The sequence below is a fragment of the Eschrichtius robustus genome, chromosome 15, assembly GCF_028021215.1.
Source record: "Eschrichtius robustus isolate mEscRob2 chromosome 15, mEscRob2.pri, whole genome shotgun sequence".
NCBI classification, from domain to species: Eukaryota; Metazoa; Chordata; class Mammalia; order Artiodactyla; family Eschrichtiidae; genus Eschrichtius; species Eschrichtius robustus.
The window spans coordinates 73,634,710-73,648,512 of NC_090838.1; the positions used below are offsets into that span (position 1 = coordinate 73,634,710).

Genomic DNA, 13,803 nt, shown 5'->3' on the forward strand with positions numbered 1-13,803 from the left:
TGGAATTATGTAAAATAAAATTTTTGGAAATGAAATTATACTTATCGTGAGTGCATTATGAAGAGCAATGCTCAGGCAGAGAATTTGAAAGAAAAAGTTCAATTTAAGATAGTTGTATTTTCTTGATGTTTTTGCAGGAAAATGGGGCATGGGAGGATGCTCGTGTCCCAGGTCTCGGGCAAATCCCGGGGATGGGCCAACAAGTGAGGGTCCTTGGCTTCTCACATGAAATAATTCAAGAGCAAGCCAAAGTAGAGTGAAAGCAGATTTATTCAGGGAGATACACATTCCATAGACAGAGTGTGGGCCACCTTAGAAGGCAAGAGGCCCCAGGGTAAGGGATTGTTAGTTTTTATGTGATGGGTAATTTCATAGGCTAACAAGTGGGAAGATTATTCCAACTATTTTGGAGAAGGGGCTCGGATTTCCAGGAATTGGGCCACTGACCACTTCTTGGCCTTTTATGGTCACCTCGGAACTGTCATGGCACAGGTGGATGTGTCATTTAGCTTGCTGATGTGTTATGATGAGCATATACTGAGGCTCAAGGTCTAGTGGAAGTCAACTCGTCCACCACCTTGGACCTATTTGGTTCTAATCTGTTTATGTTGTGTCCTTGGGCTATGTCATTCTTTTAAAAGTTGTGCCCTGCCCCCTTCCGTCCTGTCTTAATGTGTGTCAAAGTTCTTAAATCTTTATCTTTTAGTGGAACAACCTGAAAATATATATGAAAGGACCAATTAAATAAAAAGTAGTATATTTAATTTATGTTTTAATTCAGACCTATCAACTTTATACTTGAAGGAATCATAGATCTCTCTGAATAGCTGATGAAAAACATGAATATTTTTCACAGGAAGTAATGCAAATACACAAAATACATATAAATTTATACTGAACTTCTTCAACTTCCCCTGACCCTCCCTTTCACAAGAACTCCCACCCCTATACTTCCATCTGGGCCAAGGGCTCTGGTGGATCCTGCCTCAGAGTGTGAGTTCCTCAATGCCTCCAGATAATAAATATCACAGGCATAGAAATTACATTATACAGAAAATGAATAACAAATCCAAAAAATAGCTTATATACAGGAAGATTAAGTTAAGAATAGCAAAAGCTCCAATACTCTGATACCAGCATCCATACTGTCTAATTGAAGATGATTTTTAATCACAATCTTAATACTCCTCATTTACAAAATTAAAATCCTAAATAAACCTATACATTTTATATCTGATTTATAATTTAAAATTGAACCAACTTGGTACTTTAAAAACTACATAGTGAAACTGGCTTTCCTTCTTTGTACTTGTTTATAGTAATAGAAACACTAGACTATAAATTTGGCACAGAAATGAAGTCTCATTCTTTTTTCATATTTAGCACCTTGCAAAGTATTTACCATATTCAAAAAGTAAGAACATATTTGTGGAGAGAAGGAAAGAAGAAAGAAATTTAAGAAGTGTTGAAAGAAAAAACCTACAAAGGAAGGAATGAAGGAAAGAAGAATAAAAGAAGAAATAAAAAATAAGAAGCAGCTTATACAATTACCTGTTATTTTACTGAAGTTCCCCAAAGATCTCCCTCTGTCTTTCTCTGAATTTTTCCTGTAAAATGAGAACCTTAAACCTCACAGAGAAAATAAGAACTTCTTCAAAATAGAATTTACTCAAACTCACTGAGTCTCCCTTAGACTAAGAATTGTGAATTAGGGATGGTACTCTGGGCACTGGAATAACAAAATGAAAATGCCCAAGTTGGTGCATTTCTTGTCTCCTTTCTGTCTGCTTCTTTCAAAATCTCCATATTCAAACCTTTATTACAATATTCTAAAATAATTTTTTTCTACTTCCCAATCCATTAACTTTACTCTTTCCTTTACAGTTGATCGTTATTTATCATTCAAATGGATGTTTTTACTCATATTACTTAGGATTGAGCTATAAAGAAGGTAAAGCATTTGCACTGTAAAAAAATGCAGTTAAATCAAAGGATTTTATTTACAGGGATGAGGTGAGATGTCTCTGTGTGGTACCTAAGGTATTTTTTCTCAGAAATCTCTTCTCAGTAATCCAGTGTTTCTAAAAATCATGTAGTTTACCCTAAAACCTATGCTTTATTTTTCTTTTTTTACATTTCAATTTTTTTCTTTAAAAGGAGTGAGTTGTGTACAGGGGGCTTAAATGCTTTATAGATGAGAAAAAAAAAAAACTGCGCTAGAACCAACTTATTCATCATCATCATCTTCTTCCTCTTCATCTTCCTCCTCCTCCTCATCCTCTTCATCTTCCTCACCTTCATCCTCTTCTTTCTTTTTCTTGTTTTTTCAGCCTTGACGACTCTCTTTTTTGTTGCACCAGGCTTCCTTTTAGCTCAGTATGCATCAATATCCTTTTTGTACTTTTCCTTCAGCTTAGCAGCCTTCTTCTCCTAAGGCTGCTTGTCATCTGCAGCAGTGTTATTCCACATCTCTCCCAGCTTCTTTGCAATATCACCACTGGATAAACCAGGATGTTCTCCTTTGATTTTTGGACGATACTCAGAACAAAACAAGAAAAAGCCCGAAGGAGGCCTCTTGGGTGCATCGGGATCCTTGAACTTCTTTTTTGTTTCCCCTTTATGAGGGATATAAGTTTTCATTTCTCTTTCATAACGGGCTTTGTCCGCCTTTACCATGACTTCAAACTTCGCTTTCTCTTTAGCAGACATGGTCTTCCACCTCTCTGAGCACTTGTTAGAAAACTCTGAGAAGCTGACTGAAGCATCTGCGTGCTTCTTTTTGTGCTCCTCCCAGCAAGTTTGCACAAAGAATGCACATTTTGCCTCTCAGCTTCTTAGGATCTCCTTTGCCCATGTTTAATTATTTTTCCTCTGCGAAGCACAGAGTCGCCCAGTGCCCGTCCGGCTCTCACTCGCCCTGGTGCTGTCTCTATGGAGCTTAATGTACTAGTTTGGTAGGCTCACTTCATTTGTTTGGGTCTGCCATGAAAGAAGCAGAAACAGATTGGGAAGCTCTGAAAAATATCCGCAGACTTGAAGGAAAACCAAAATAATTAAGATCTTTTGCTGCAGTTTCTAGATTTAGACTGTCTTGCCGGAATTGCTGTCACTTGTAAAAGGCTATTATCTTCATTATGAACTGGTCTAACAGAAAAAAACTAGGGAGTAAGTGCTAGAAAAACTCAAGCTTGAATTCTAGAATTTCTTCATCCATTCTTAATTCGTTCCCTAAATCTTATGAATCCTTTAAATCTTCTGATAGGGTATAACTAACAGTATCATTATGACTATTTAACAAGTTTAGGTGTATAAAACACAGTGCTACACACATATATTCTAACTAATCAATAATTTTAAGTTTCCAGCTCTCCTTTCCAACTTGCTTTTACTAGTAATGTGCTTCTAGGAGGAAAGCACATAATTTAATTTTTTCATTCAAATAAATATCTTGTATTAAATATTTAAATAACTGATAAATATATGTCAAAATATGAGACTATATTATTAGAGTTCTTCTTTCTCCCATTTAAAGTTATTATTCAACTCTTTGTGATATCTTCTTTTAATATTATTTGATGATATGACTTTTAATAGCTGTGTAATACTCAATTTTAATAAATGATGAATTAGTAGACCTTATATTTTTTGATATTTTTGTTTTACAACCTTCGTCTCATTATGTAAAAATAATGAGCTGAAATGAGAAATGTATGTAAAATTTTATGTCTAACATGACATTTCATTATGAAAATTGAAAGTCTTGGGACAGTGTAGGGGAGAAAAAGTTTTCCTTGACTCTGTTAGGATTCTGGCTAGATCTGAAAATTAAACAAAGACAGATTAATAGGAAAAAAGTACACAAATTTTATTGAATTGTTACATGCACATGGGAGCCTTCACAAAAGAATGACGACCGGAAGAAGTGACCAGAGCAGGAAGGTTTTATATCTTTTAGACAAAGAAACTATAAATTTGTAAAGAATTGACAAGACAAAGGGGTTTGGGCTAGCTGTAGTAAATGTTTAAAAAATATGCATCAAAGAAATCTGCAGAATGGGAGAAAATATTTATAAATCACACAACTGATAAGGGGTTAAGAACAAAAATATATTCAGAACTCATACAACTCAATAGTAAAAATACCTAGCTGATCAAAAAATAGGCAGAGGACCTGAATAGACATTTTTTCAAAGAAAACTTCCAAATGACCAACAGGTACATGAAAAGATGCTCAACATCATTCATCACCAGGGAAACTAAATTAAAACCACAATGAAATATCACCTCATACCTGTTTTAATGACTACCATTAAAAAGACAAGCGATAACAAGTGCTGGTGAGGATGCAAAGAAGGAACCCTTGTATACTGTGGGTGGGAATTTAAATTGGTGCAGCCACTATGGAAAACAGTATAGAGGTTCCTCAAAAACTTAAAAGTAGAATTATCATATAATTCAGCACTTCTGGATATACATTGGAAGGAAATGAAATCACTATTCAGAAGAGATATCTTTATTCCAATGTTCATTATAGCATTATTTGCAAGAGTCAAAACATGGAAACAACCTAAGAGTCTATCAAAGGATGAATGAATGAAGAAAACATGGTGTGTGTGTGTGTGTGTGTATGGGTGTGTGTAATTTTGCCATAAAAAAGAAGAAAATCTTGCCATTTGTAAATGCATGGCTGGACCTTGAGTGCATTATGCTAAATGAAATGTCAGACAGAAGAATCTGTCTTTTTTACACTTTGTACTGTATGATCCTATGTATATGTGGAATCTAAATAAACTCATAGCAGTAGAACAGATTGATGGCTGCCAGAGGTGGGGGTGAAGTGTGGGGAATTGGATGAAGGTGATCAAAAGGTACAACTTCTAGTTATAAAAGAAATAATTTCTGGGGATGTAATGTGCAGCATAATGATTATAATTAACAATGCTATTTTATAGATTTGAAAGTTGCTAAGAGAGTAAATATTAAAAGTTCTCGTCACAGGAAAAAAATTGTAACTATGTGAGCTAATAGATGTTAACTAAACTTATTGCGGTGATTATTTCACAATATACACATGTATCAAATCATTATGTTATACATCTTAAACCTATACAATATTATATGTCAACTATATCTTAATAAAATAGGGGAAAATGTCACTAAAATTATAAGCATTAGTATAACAAGGTTTGTTTGAACAGATTTTTTGACTCTCAGTTTTCCTTTTCTAGTAATAAAAATGTCTTATTTCCTCCTGGTACAGAGAGGATACCTTTCGCATTGGAATTTTATGACCTGTTTCAAGGAAGAAGGGAGGGTGTGAGGTCAGAGTAGGTTTCCTTCCTCTGCCATTTTAATTGTCTTAAACTCTTTCAGCTTAAGATATTTAATATGCTGATGTGTTATATTTTGGAGTAACATGTAAGATTCAACAGTGTTAAGGCTCTTAAAATTTAGTTGCAATGCAAACTTTTCATTCAAAAGTATCTTGGTGACTTCTGTTTTCTGGTTCCACATGTGAGGAGCTTGAAAAGCTACTTCGTCCTAAAAAGTAAAAGCTAAACAGACCAAAAAATCAACAACTCTTCCTGGATCTATAAGAGTGGAGGACACAGGACAAACCCCTGCCCCTAAGATTGGAGAGATTGGTAAATATGGGGACTCATGGCTTCCTGGAGCAGAGACACCTAGATGAGCAGAAAACTCCTTGGGAACAAGTGCCTGGGCAGGAAAACCTGAACTGTAACTGAAGAATTGCTGGAGGCTTAGTGTGATCAAGTCTAAGAGTTAAAACTCCAGGGGGACCCAGTCATAGAGATGTCCCCACAATATTGTGAGATTTACTTCCGTGAGCTCAACCAGGTTCCCATAGTGAATATCACAGAAAACTTGCCACATGTTTCTGGCATGGGGAGGGGAAAAGTAACCGTTCTGAAATATACCCTAGCACTCAGTTCTTAACAAAGCATGCTCTCAGAGGAAAATATTTAACCAGAGCCTAACCTGCTGGGGTATTATCAGGGCCTAACTAACTGGGGGAAGGGAAATACCCAACCTCAGTCTACTTTAGCTGTCCTGCCCTACCTACCTATGGGTAGTGATGTCATGGAGGAGGACTGAACAACTCTTGTGAAGTTTAAGACCAGAGGCACAGGATCAGTGAAAGACTGAGACAGAAATCATGGGATTATGGGATGCTTCCCCTCCCCCCACACCTCACCATCACATAACTAAAGGCCTATTTAGAGCAGTACCTTTTTATTTATTTACTTTTCCTCAAGCTTTTTTGAGGTATAATTAACAAATAAAAAATTGTATATATTTAAGATATACAACATGATGGTTTGATATACATTGTGCAGTGTACATATCTGTAAAATGTCAAACACATAGAGAAGTAGGTAAATGAGTCATAGTAAAACCACACAATGGCATGTAGCAGCTACAAATTACGTAGATTGTACCTATTGATATATTTCTCCATACTGATGTGACACACATTCATAATACATATTTTTAATAGAAGAGCTCCAGGGATTTCCCTGGTGGTGCAGTGGTTAAGAATCCACCTGCCAATGCAAGGGACATGGGTTCGAGCCCTGCTCTGGGAAGATCCCACATGCTGTGGAGCAACTAAGCCCGTGTGCCACAACTACTGAGCCTGCATGCCACAACTACTGAAGTCCACGCACCTAGAGCCCATGCTCCACAACAAGAGAAGCCACCGCAATGAGAAGCCTGCACACCACAATGAAGAGTAACCTCCACTCGCCACAACTAGAGAAATCCCACGTGCAGCAACAAAGACCCAGTGCAGCCAAAAATAAATAATATAAAAATAAATAAATTTATTAAAAAATAGAAGAGCTCCCTTCTTTAATATGAATGGCCATATTGGTAATATTCTGATTTTCCTCTCTCACCTTAACTTTTTGTTTAGTATTAATATTATAACTCCCACTTATTTTGTATTCATTTTTTAATATTTTTCTTTCTCTATTTCTGAGTCACTTGGCTTTAGATTATAATTTTTATACTGCATATTGTAACTTTTGATTTTTCTACAGGGTCTGACAGACTGTCGATTTACAACATCATGTCAAACTTTGATATTTATTGTTATGATTGTTATGTTTGATGTACCTCTTTTATTTATGCAGTATAGTGATATAGTATTTTAGTTTTAAAATTTGTTTTATTCCTGTATTTGGCTGTGTGGATAATACTTGCAGTTTTCCCTTTGATGATTTAAATAAAAGTTAAGCATTCTTTTAAAGTTTCTGTTTCCAAGTGCTTTCAATTGTAAAATGTGTATATGTACATGTATGTGTAAATGTTAAAATTTTCAACAATCAATTAATAAAACCTGAAAACTAAATGAATATTCACTGTTGCTATCATTGTTGATTTAGCCTTAGTACTCTAGGCATTTCTACACTTATTAGGTGTCATGAAATGTATTTTTTCCTTTCTTTTTCTTCTCCCTCGTATCTTACCACTCCTGCTCCCTGTTCTTTTAACAAACCCGAACCCTATTTTGCCAAAGATGAATCTATGATCCTGTGAGATTAAATAATTTTCCCAGGCCACACAGATCTAAATATGGAGAACCTGGCTCCATTCAACTCCAGAGTATTTACTCTTTATTAGTGCATTTATGAATTTGCAATCATCTTCTTATCATTTATCAGTGAAATACCAATTATAGCTGAGATCTTAGAAAGCAGATTTCCTTTAGGACACAGGCAAGTTTCAGGAACAGAAGACATTGAACTTTAAATGTGCATCATGACTGAGGATTTGTTAGAATTTCACAATATCCCCAACAGTCAGGTATTGATTATCGCTCACAGAGTTTCATTTTAAAACGACTTTCCATTTTGATAAAAGAGTGATGAGTTTCTTTACTGTAGGCACTACTTATAGGTTCTGATTTAAGTGCTCCCCCCTTTTTTACAGCACCTCTATTTCTGGCTCAAATAATATAGATCATCTTCTTTCTCTGATCCAAGAACTTTTTAATTTGATGCTGTAATGTTTTTCCTTGGGAGAAAACATTCTCCAATATACTTCTTTCCCCCGCCATGATGTATTTTTAGTTTATAAGAAAATTAGAAAAATAGTTGAATTTGTTGGTATGTCCTTTAATTGAGTGGTCCTGGGTATAAGAAGAATACTTAGGGCCTTCTCTCCTGGTAATGTCCATGAGCACTTATCAGGAGGCATTTGTACTGTATTGACAAATAGAAAGTCCTCTGGAAATAGAGATCATAAAAAAAAAAAAAAAAAAACTAACATAAAGTCATTGTAATAATGAAGGGAAAAAGCATACTCAGTTACGTTGGTTAAAAAAAAGAAAAAAAGAAAAAACACCTCATCAGATAGTATCACAATTATAAAACAAATAAAATTTATTTTCATCTTGCCTTTGTTATCATTATTTGACAGGTAGATATTGGGACAATATCTTATTAAGCTTTTATTCTGTACCAGCCTCTCTAATGTTTGATTGAGAACAGAATCCTTTTGATTGAGAACATCATCCTATACAATATTCCAGACATCCATTTTTAATTAATAGGGGTAGGTATGCAAAATAAAAATTATTCATCTTTCTTCTCTGCATAGATATCTGGAAACACACTTTAAATGATAAGTATCTGTTTTAACTAACCATAGACTTAACTATGAAAATGCACATTATTCTTACTACTATTAGTAAGGTTCACTCTGAAAAACAGTCTTATGTGTGAGTGTGTGTTTTATTATTTGGTTCTCCCAGAAATAAGCCCTAGCATTTGAGTATAAATGATTTAGTAAGAATTGCTCCAGGAAAAATTAGTAATAGAGTGAAGAAAGCAGTCTACGGAAAGGGAGGACATGATTTCAGGTGATGTCCAGACTTGTCTCTTAAGGTACTCTGGAGTATAGACTAGACTCAGGCCAGGAAGTCGGACTTTCTTCCTCCTGATAGGTCAGACATTGACCATGAGCTGTCTCCAAAGTCATAAACTTCTCAGGAAATTCTGGCTCCTTTGAAAATCTTGCAGCTGTAGCATCCACTGATGGTCCCAAGTATGAGCTATGAAAGCTTGAGGAAGATGATGGTTAAATGTAAAAAAATTGTAGGAAGGACCCAAGGATTTAGACCAGGCTCTCACAGTATTGGCCACCATGTGGCTAATACTGCTGAACATTTTTTTTTTTAAATGTCTGCCATCGTTTAGCTATTCTGTGTTTTTAATACTTTCTTGCTTTCCATCCTTGTAATAGGAAGAAAATAAAAACAAAATGAGATGGAGGGGCAAATTTTTCAGAAACAACTGAAAAAAGTTCCTGCTAATATCAGAGAAAATTAAACACATCTCTGTTTATCTGACTTCTCATAGACCATTTAGATTCACAATGGTCCTTCCACTGCTCAGTTATGCATTGCTTATTTGTTCTAAATCTAGGAATAACCCCTGACCTTAAAATTCGTCCACAAGACTCACAGTCTGATATTAAATAAGTCTATTTATTACATATAAGAACACATTCTCTTTTTCTTTTTCATACATAATAACACTAATACCCTGGAAAACATTACCAAGAGATACATATTTTTGCATTTTTGTATCCTCCATGTCATCCTGTTGCCTCATACCTGGAAAATACCTTGTAACTTTCTTTCTTTCTTTCTTTCTTTCTTTCTTTCTTTCTTTCTTTCTTTCTTTCTTTCTTTCTTTCTTTATTTATTTATTTTTAAACATCTTTATTGGAGTATAATTGCTTTACAATGGGGTGTTAGTTTCTGCTTTATAACAAAGTGAATCAGTCACACATATACATATGTTCCCATATCTCTTCCCTCTTGCGTCTCCCTCCTTCCCACCCTCCCTATCCCACCCCTCTAGGTGGTCACAAAGCACCGAGCTGATCTCCGGATGCTATGCGGCTGCTTCCCACTACCTATCTATTTTACCTTTGGTAGTGTATATTTGTCCATGCCACTCTCTCACTTTGTCCCATCTTACCCTTCCCCCTCCCCATATCCTCAAGTCCATTCTCTAGTAGGTCTGTGTCTTTATTCCCGTCTTGCCACTAGGTTCTTCATGACCTTTTTTTTTTTTTTTAGATTCCATATGTATGTGTTAGCATACGGTATTTGTTATCTCTTTCTGACTTACTTCACTTTGTATGACAGACTCTAGGTCCATCCACCTCACTAAAAATAACTCAATTTCGCTTCTTTTTATGGCTGAGTAATATTCCATTGTATGTATGTGCCACATCTTCTTTATCCATTCATCCGATGATGGACACTTAGGTTGCTTCCATGTCCTGGCTATTGGAAATAGAGCTGCAATGAACATTTTGGTACATGACTCTTTTTGAATTATGGTTTTCTCAGGGTATATGCCCAGTAGTGGGATTGCTGGGTCGTATGGTAGTTCTATTTTTAGTTTTTTAAGGAACCTCCGTACTGTTCTCCATAGTGGCTGTATCAATTTATATTCCCACCAACAGTGCAAGAGTGTTCCCCTTTCCCCACACCCTCTCCAGAATTCATTGCTTCTAGATTTTTTGATGATGGCCATTCTGACCAGTGTGAAATGATATCTCATTGTAGTTTTGATTTGCATTTCTCTAATGATTAATGATGTTGAGCATTCTTTCATGTGTTTGTTGGCAATCTGTATATCTTCTCTGGAGAAATGTCTACTTAGGTCTTCTGCCCATTTTTGGATTGGGTTGTTTGTTTTTTTGATTTTGAGCTGCATGAGCTGTTTATATATTTTGGAGATTAATCCTTTGTCCGCTGATTCATTTGCAAATATTTTCTCCCCTTCTGAGGGTTGAGGGTTGTCTTTTCTTCTTGTTTATGGTTTGTTTTGCAGTGCAAAAGCTTTTAAGTTTCATTAGGTCCCATTTGTTTATTTTTGTTTTTATTTCCATTACTCTAGGAGTTGAGTCAAAAAAGATCTTGCTGTGATTTATGTTAAAGATTGTTCTTCCTATGTTTTCCTCTATGGGTTTTATACTGTCTGGTCTTACATTTAGGCCTTTAAGCCATTTTGAGTTTATTTTTGTGTATGTTCTTAAGGAATGTTCTAATGTCATTCTTTTACATGTGGCTGTCCAGTTTTCTGAGCACCATTTATTGAAGAGACTGCCTTTTCTCCATTGTATATCCTTGCCTCCTTTGTCATAGATTAGTTGACTGTAGGTGTGTGGGTTTATTTTTGGGCTTTATATCCTGTTCCATTGATATATATATATATATATATATCTGTTTCTGTGCCAGTACCACATTGTCTTGATTACTGTAGCTTTGTAGTATGGTCTGAAGTCAGGGAGTCTGATTCCTCCAGTGCCATTTTTTCCCCCTCAGGATTCCTTTGGCTATTCAGGCTCTTTTTTGTCTCCATACAAATTTTAAGATTTTTTGTTCTAATTCTGTAAAAAATCCCATTGGTAATTTGATAGGGATTGCATTGAATCTGTAGATTGCTTTCGATAGTATAGTCATTTTCACAATATTGATTCTTCCAATCCAAGAACACGGTATATTTCTCCATCTATTTGTGTCATCTTTGATTTCTTTCATCAGTGTCTTATAGTTTTCTGATTACGGGTCTTTAACCTCCTTAGGTAGATTTATTCCTAGGTAGTTTATTCTTTTTGTTGCAGTGGTGAATGGGATTGTTTCCTTAATTTCTCTTTCTGTTTTTTCATTGTTAGTGTATAGGAATGCAAGAGATTTCTGTGCATTAATTTTGTATCCTGCACCTTACCAAATTCTTCGATGAGTTGTAGTAGTTTTATGGTAGCATCTTCAGGGTTTCCTATATAAAGTCTCCTGTCCTCTGCAAACAGTGGTGTTTTACTTCTTCTTTTCCCATTTGGATTCCTTTTATTTCTTTGTGTTCTCTGATTGCCATGACTAGGACTTCCAAAACTATGTTGAATAATAGTGGTGAGAGTGGATATCCTTGTCTTGTTTCTGATCTTAGAGGAAATGATTTCAGTTTTTCACCATTGAGAATGATGTTTGCTGTGGGTTTGTCATATATGGCCTTTATTACGTTGAGGTAGGCTCCCTCTATGCCCACTTTCTGGAGAGTTTTTTATCATAAATGGGTATTGAATTTTGTCAAAGTCTTTTTCTGCATCTATTGAGATGATCTTATGGTTCTTATTCTTCAATTTGTTGATGTGGTGTATTACACTAATTGATTTGCATATATTGAAGAATCCTTGCATCCCTGGGATAAATCCCACTTGACCATGGTGTATGATCCTTTTAATTTGTTGTTGGATTGTGTCTGCTAGTATTTTATTGAGGATTTTTGCATCTATATTCATCAGTGATATTGGTCTGTAATTTTCTTTTTTGTAGTATCTTTGTCTGGTTTTGTATCAGGGTGATTGTGATCTCGTAGAATGAGTTGGAGAGTATTCCTTCCTCTGCAATTTTTTGGAAGAGTTTGAGAAGGATGGGTGTTAGCTCTTCCCTAAAAGTTTGATAAAATTCACCTCTGAAGCCATCTGGTCTTGGACTTTTGTTTGTTGGAAGATTTTTAATCACAGTTTGAATTTCAATACTTATGATTGGTCTGCTCATATATTCTATTTCTCCCTGGTTCAGGCTTGGAAGGTTATACCTTTCTAAGAATTTGTCCATTTCTTTCAGGTTGTCCATTTTATTGGCATAGAGTTGCTTGTAGTAGTCTCTTAGATGCTTTATATTTCTGTGGTGTCTGTTGTAACTCCCCCTTTTTCATTTCTAATTTTATTGATTTGAGTCCTCTCCCCCTTTTTGTTAATGAATCTGCCTAAAGGGTTATTAATTTTCTTTATCTCCTCAACAAACCAGTTTTTAGTTTTATTGATCTTTGCTATTGTTTTCTTTGTTTCTATTTCATTTGTTTCTGCTCTGATCTTTATGATTTCTTTCCTTCTACTAAATTTGGGTTTTGTTTGTTCTTCTTTCTCTAGTTCCTTTAGGTGTAAGGTTAGATTGTTTATTCAAGATTTTTCTTGTTTCTTGAGGTAACATTGTATTGCTATAAACTTCCTTCTTAGAACTGCTTTTGCTGCATCCCATATGTTTTGGATCATTGTGTTTTTGTTGTTATTCGTCTCTAGATATTTTTTGATTTCCTCTTTCATTTCTTCAGTGATCTCTTGCTTATTTAGTAATGTATTGTTTAGTCTCCATGTGTTTTGTTTTTTTTACGGTTTTTTCCCTGTAATTTATTTCTAGTCTAAGCATTTTTGTCAGAAAAAAATGCTTGATATGATTTCAATTGTCTTAAATTTACTGAGGCTTGATTTGTGACCCAAGATGTGATCTATCTGGAGAATATTCCATGTACACTTGAGAAGAAAGTGTGATCTGCGGTTTTTGGATGGAATGTCCTATAAATATCAATTAAATATATCTGGTCTATTGTGTCCTTTAACGCTTGTGTTTCCTTATTAATTTTCTGTCTGGATGATCTGTCCATTGGTGTAAGTGAGGTGTTAAAGTCCCCCAGTATTATTGTGTTACTGTTGATTTCCTCCTTTATAGCTGTTAACATTTGCCTTATATATTGTGGTGTTCCTCTGTTGGGTGCATATATATTTATAATTGTTGTATCTCCTTCTTGGTTTGATACGTTGATCATTATGTAGTGTCATTTCATGTCTCTTGTAACATTCTTTAATTTAAAATCTATTTTATCTGATATGAGTATTGCTACTCCAGCTTTTTTTTGATTTCCATTTGCATGGAATATCTTTTTCCTTCCCCTCACTTTCAGTCTGTATGCGTCCCTA

General features: G+C 35.2%; 1 pseudogene; it reads right to left on the bottom strand.

Moving 5' to 3' along the window:
- Positions 1–2,161: 2,161 nt before the first annotated feature.
- LOC137777622 (high mobility group protein B1 pseudogene) lies at positions 2,162–2,854 on the bottom strand (annotated as a pseudogene).
- Positions 2,855–13,803: the final 10,949 nt, after the last annotated feature.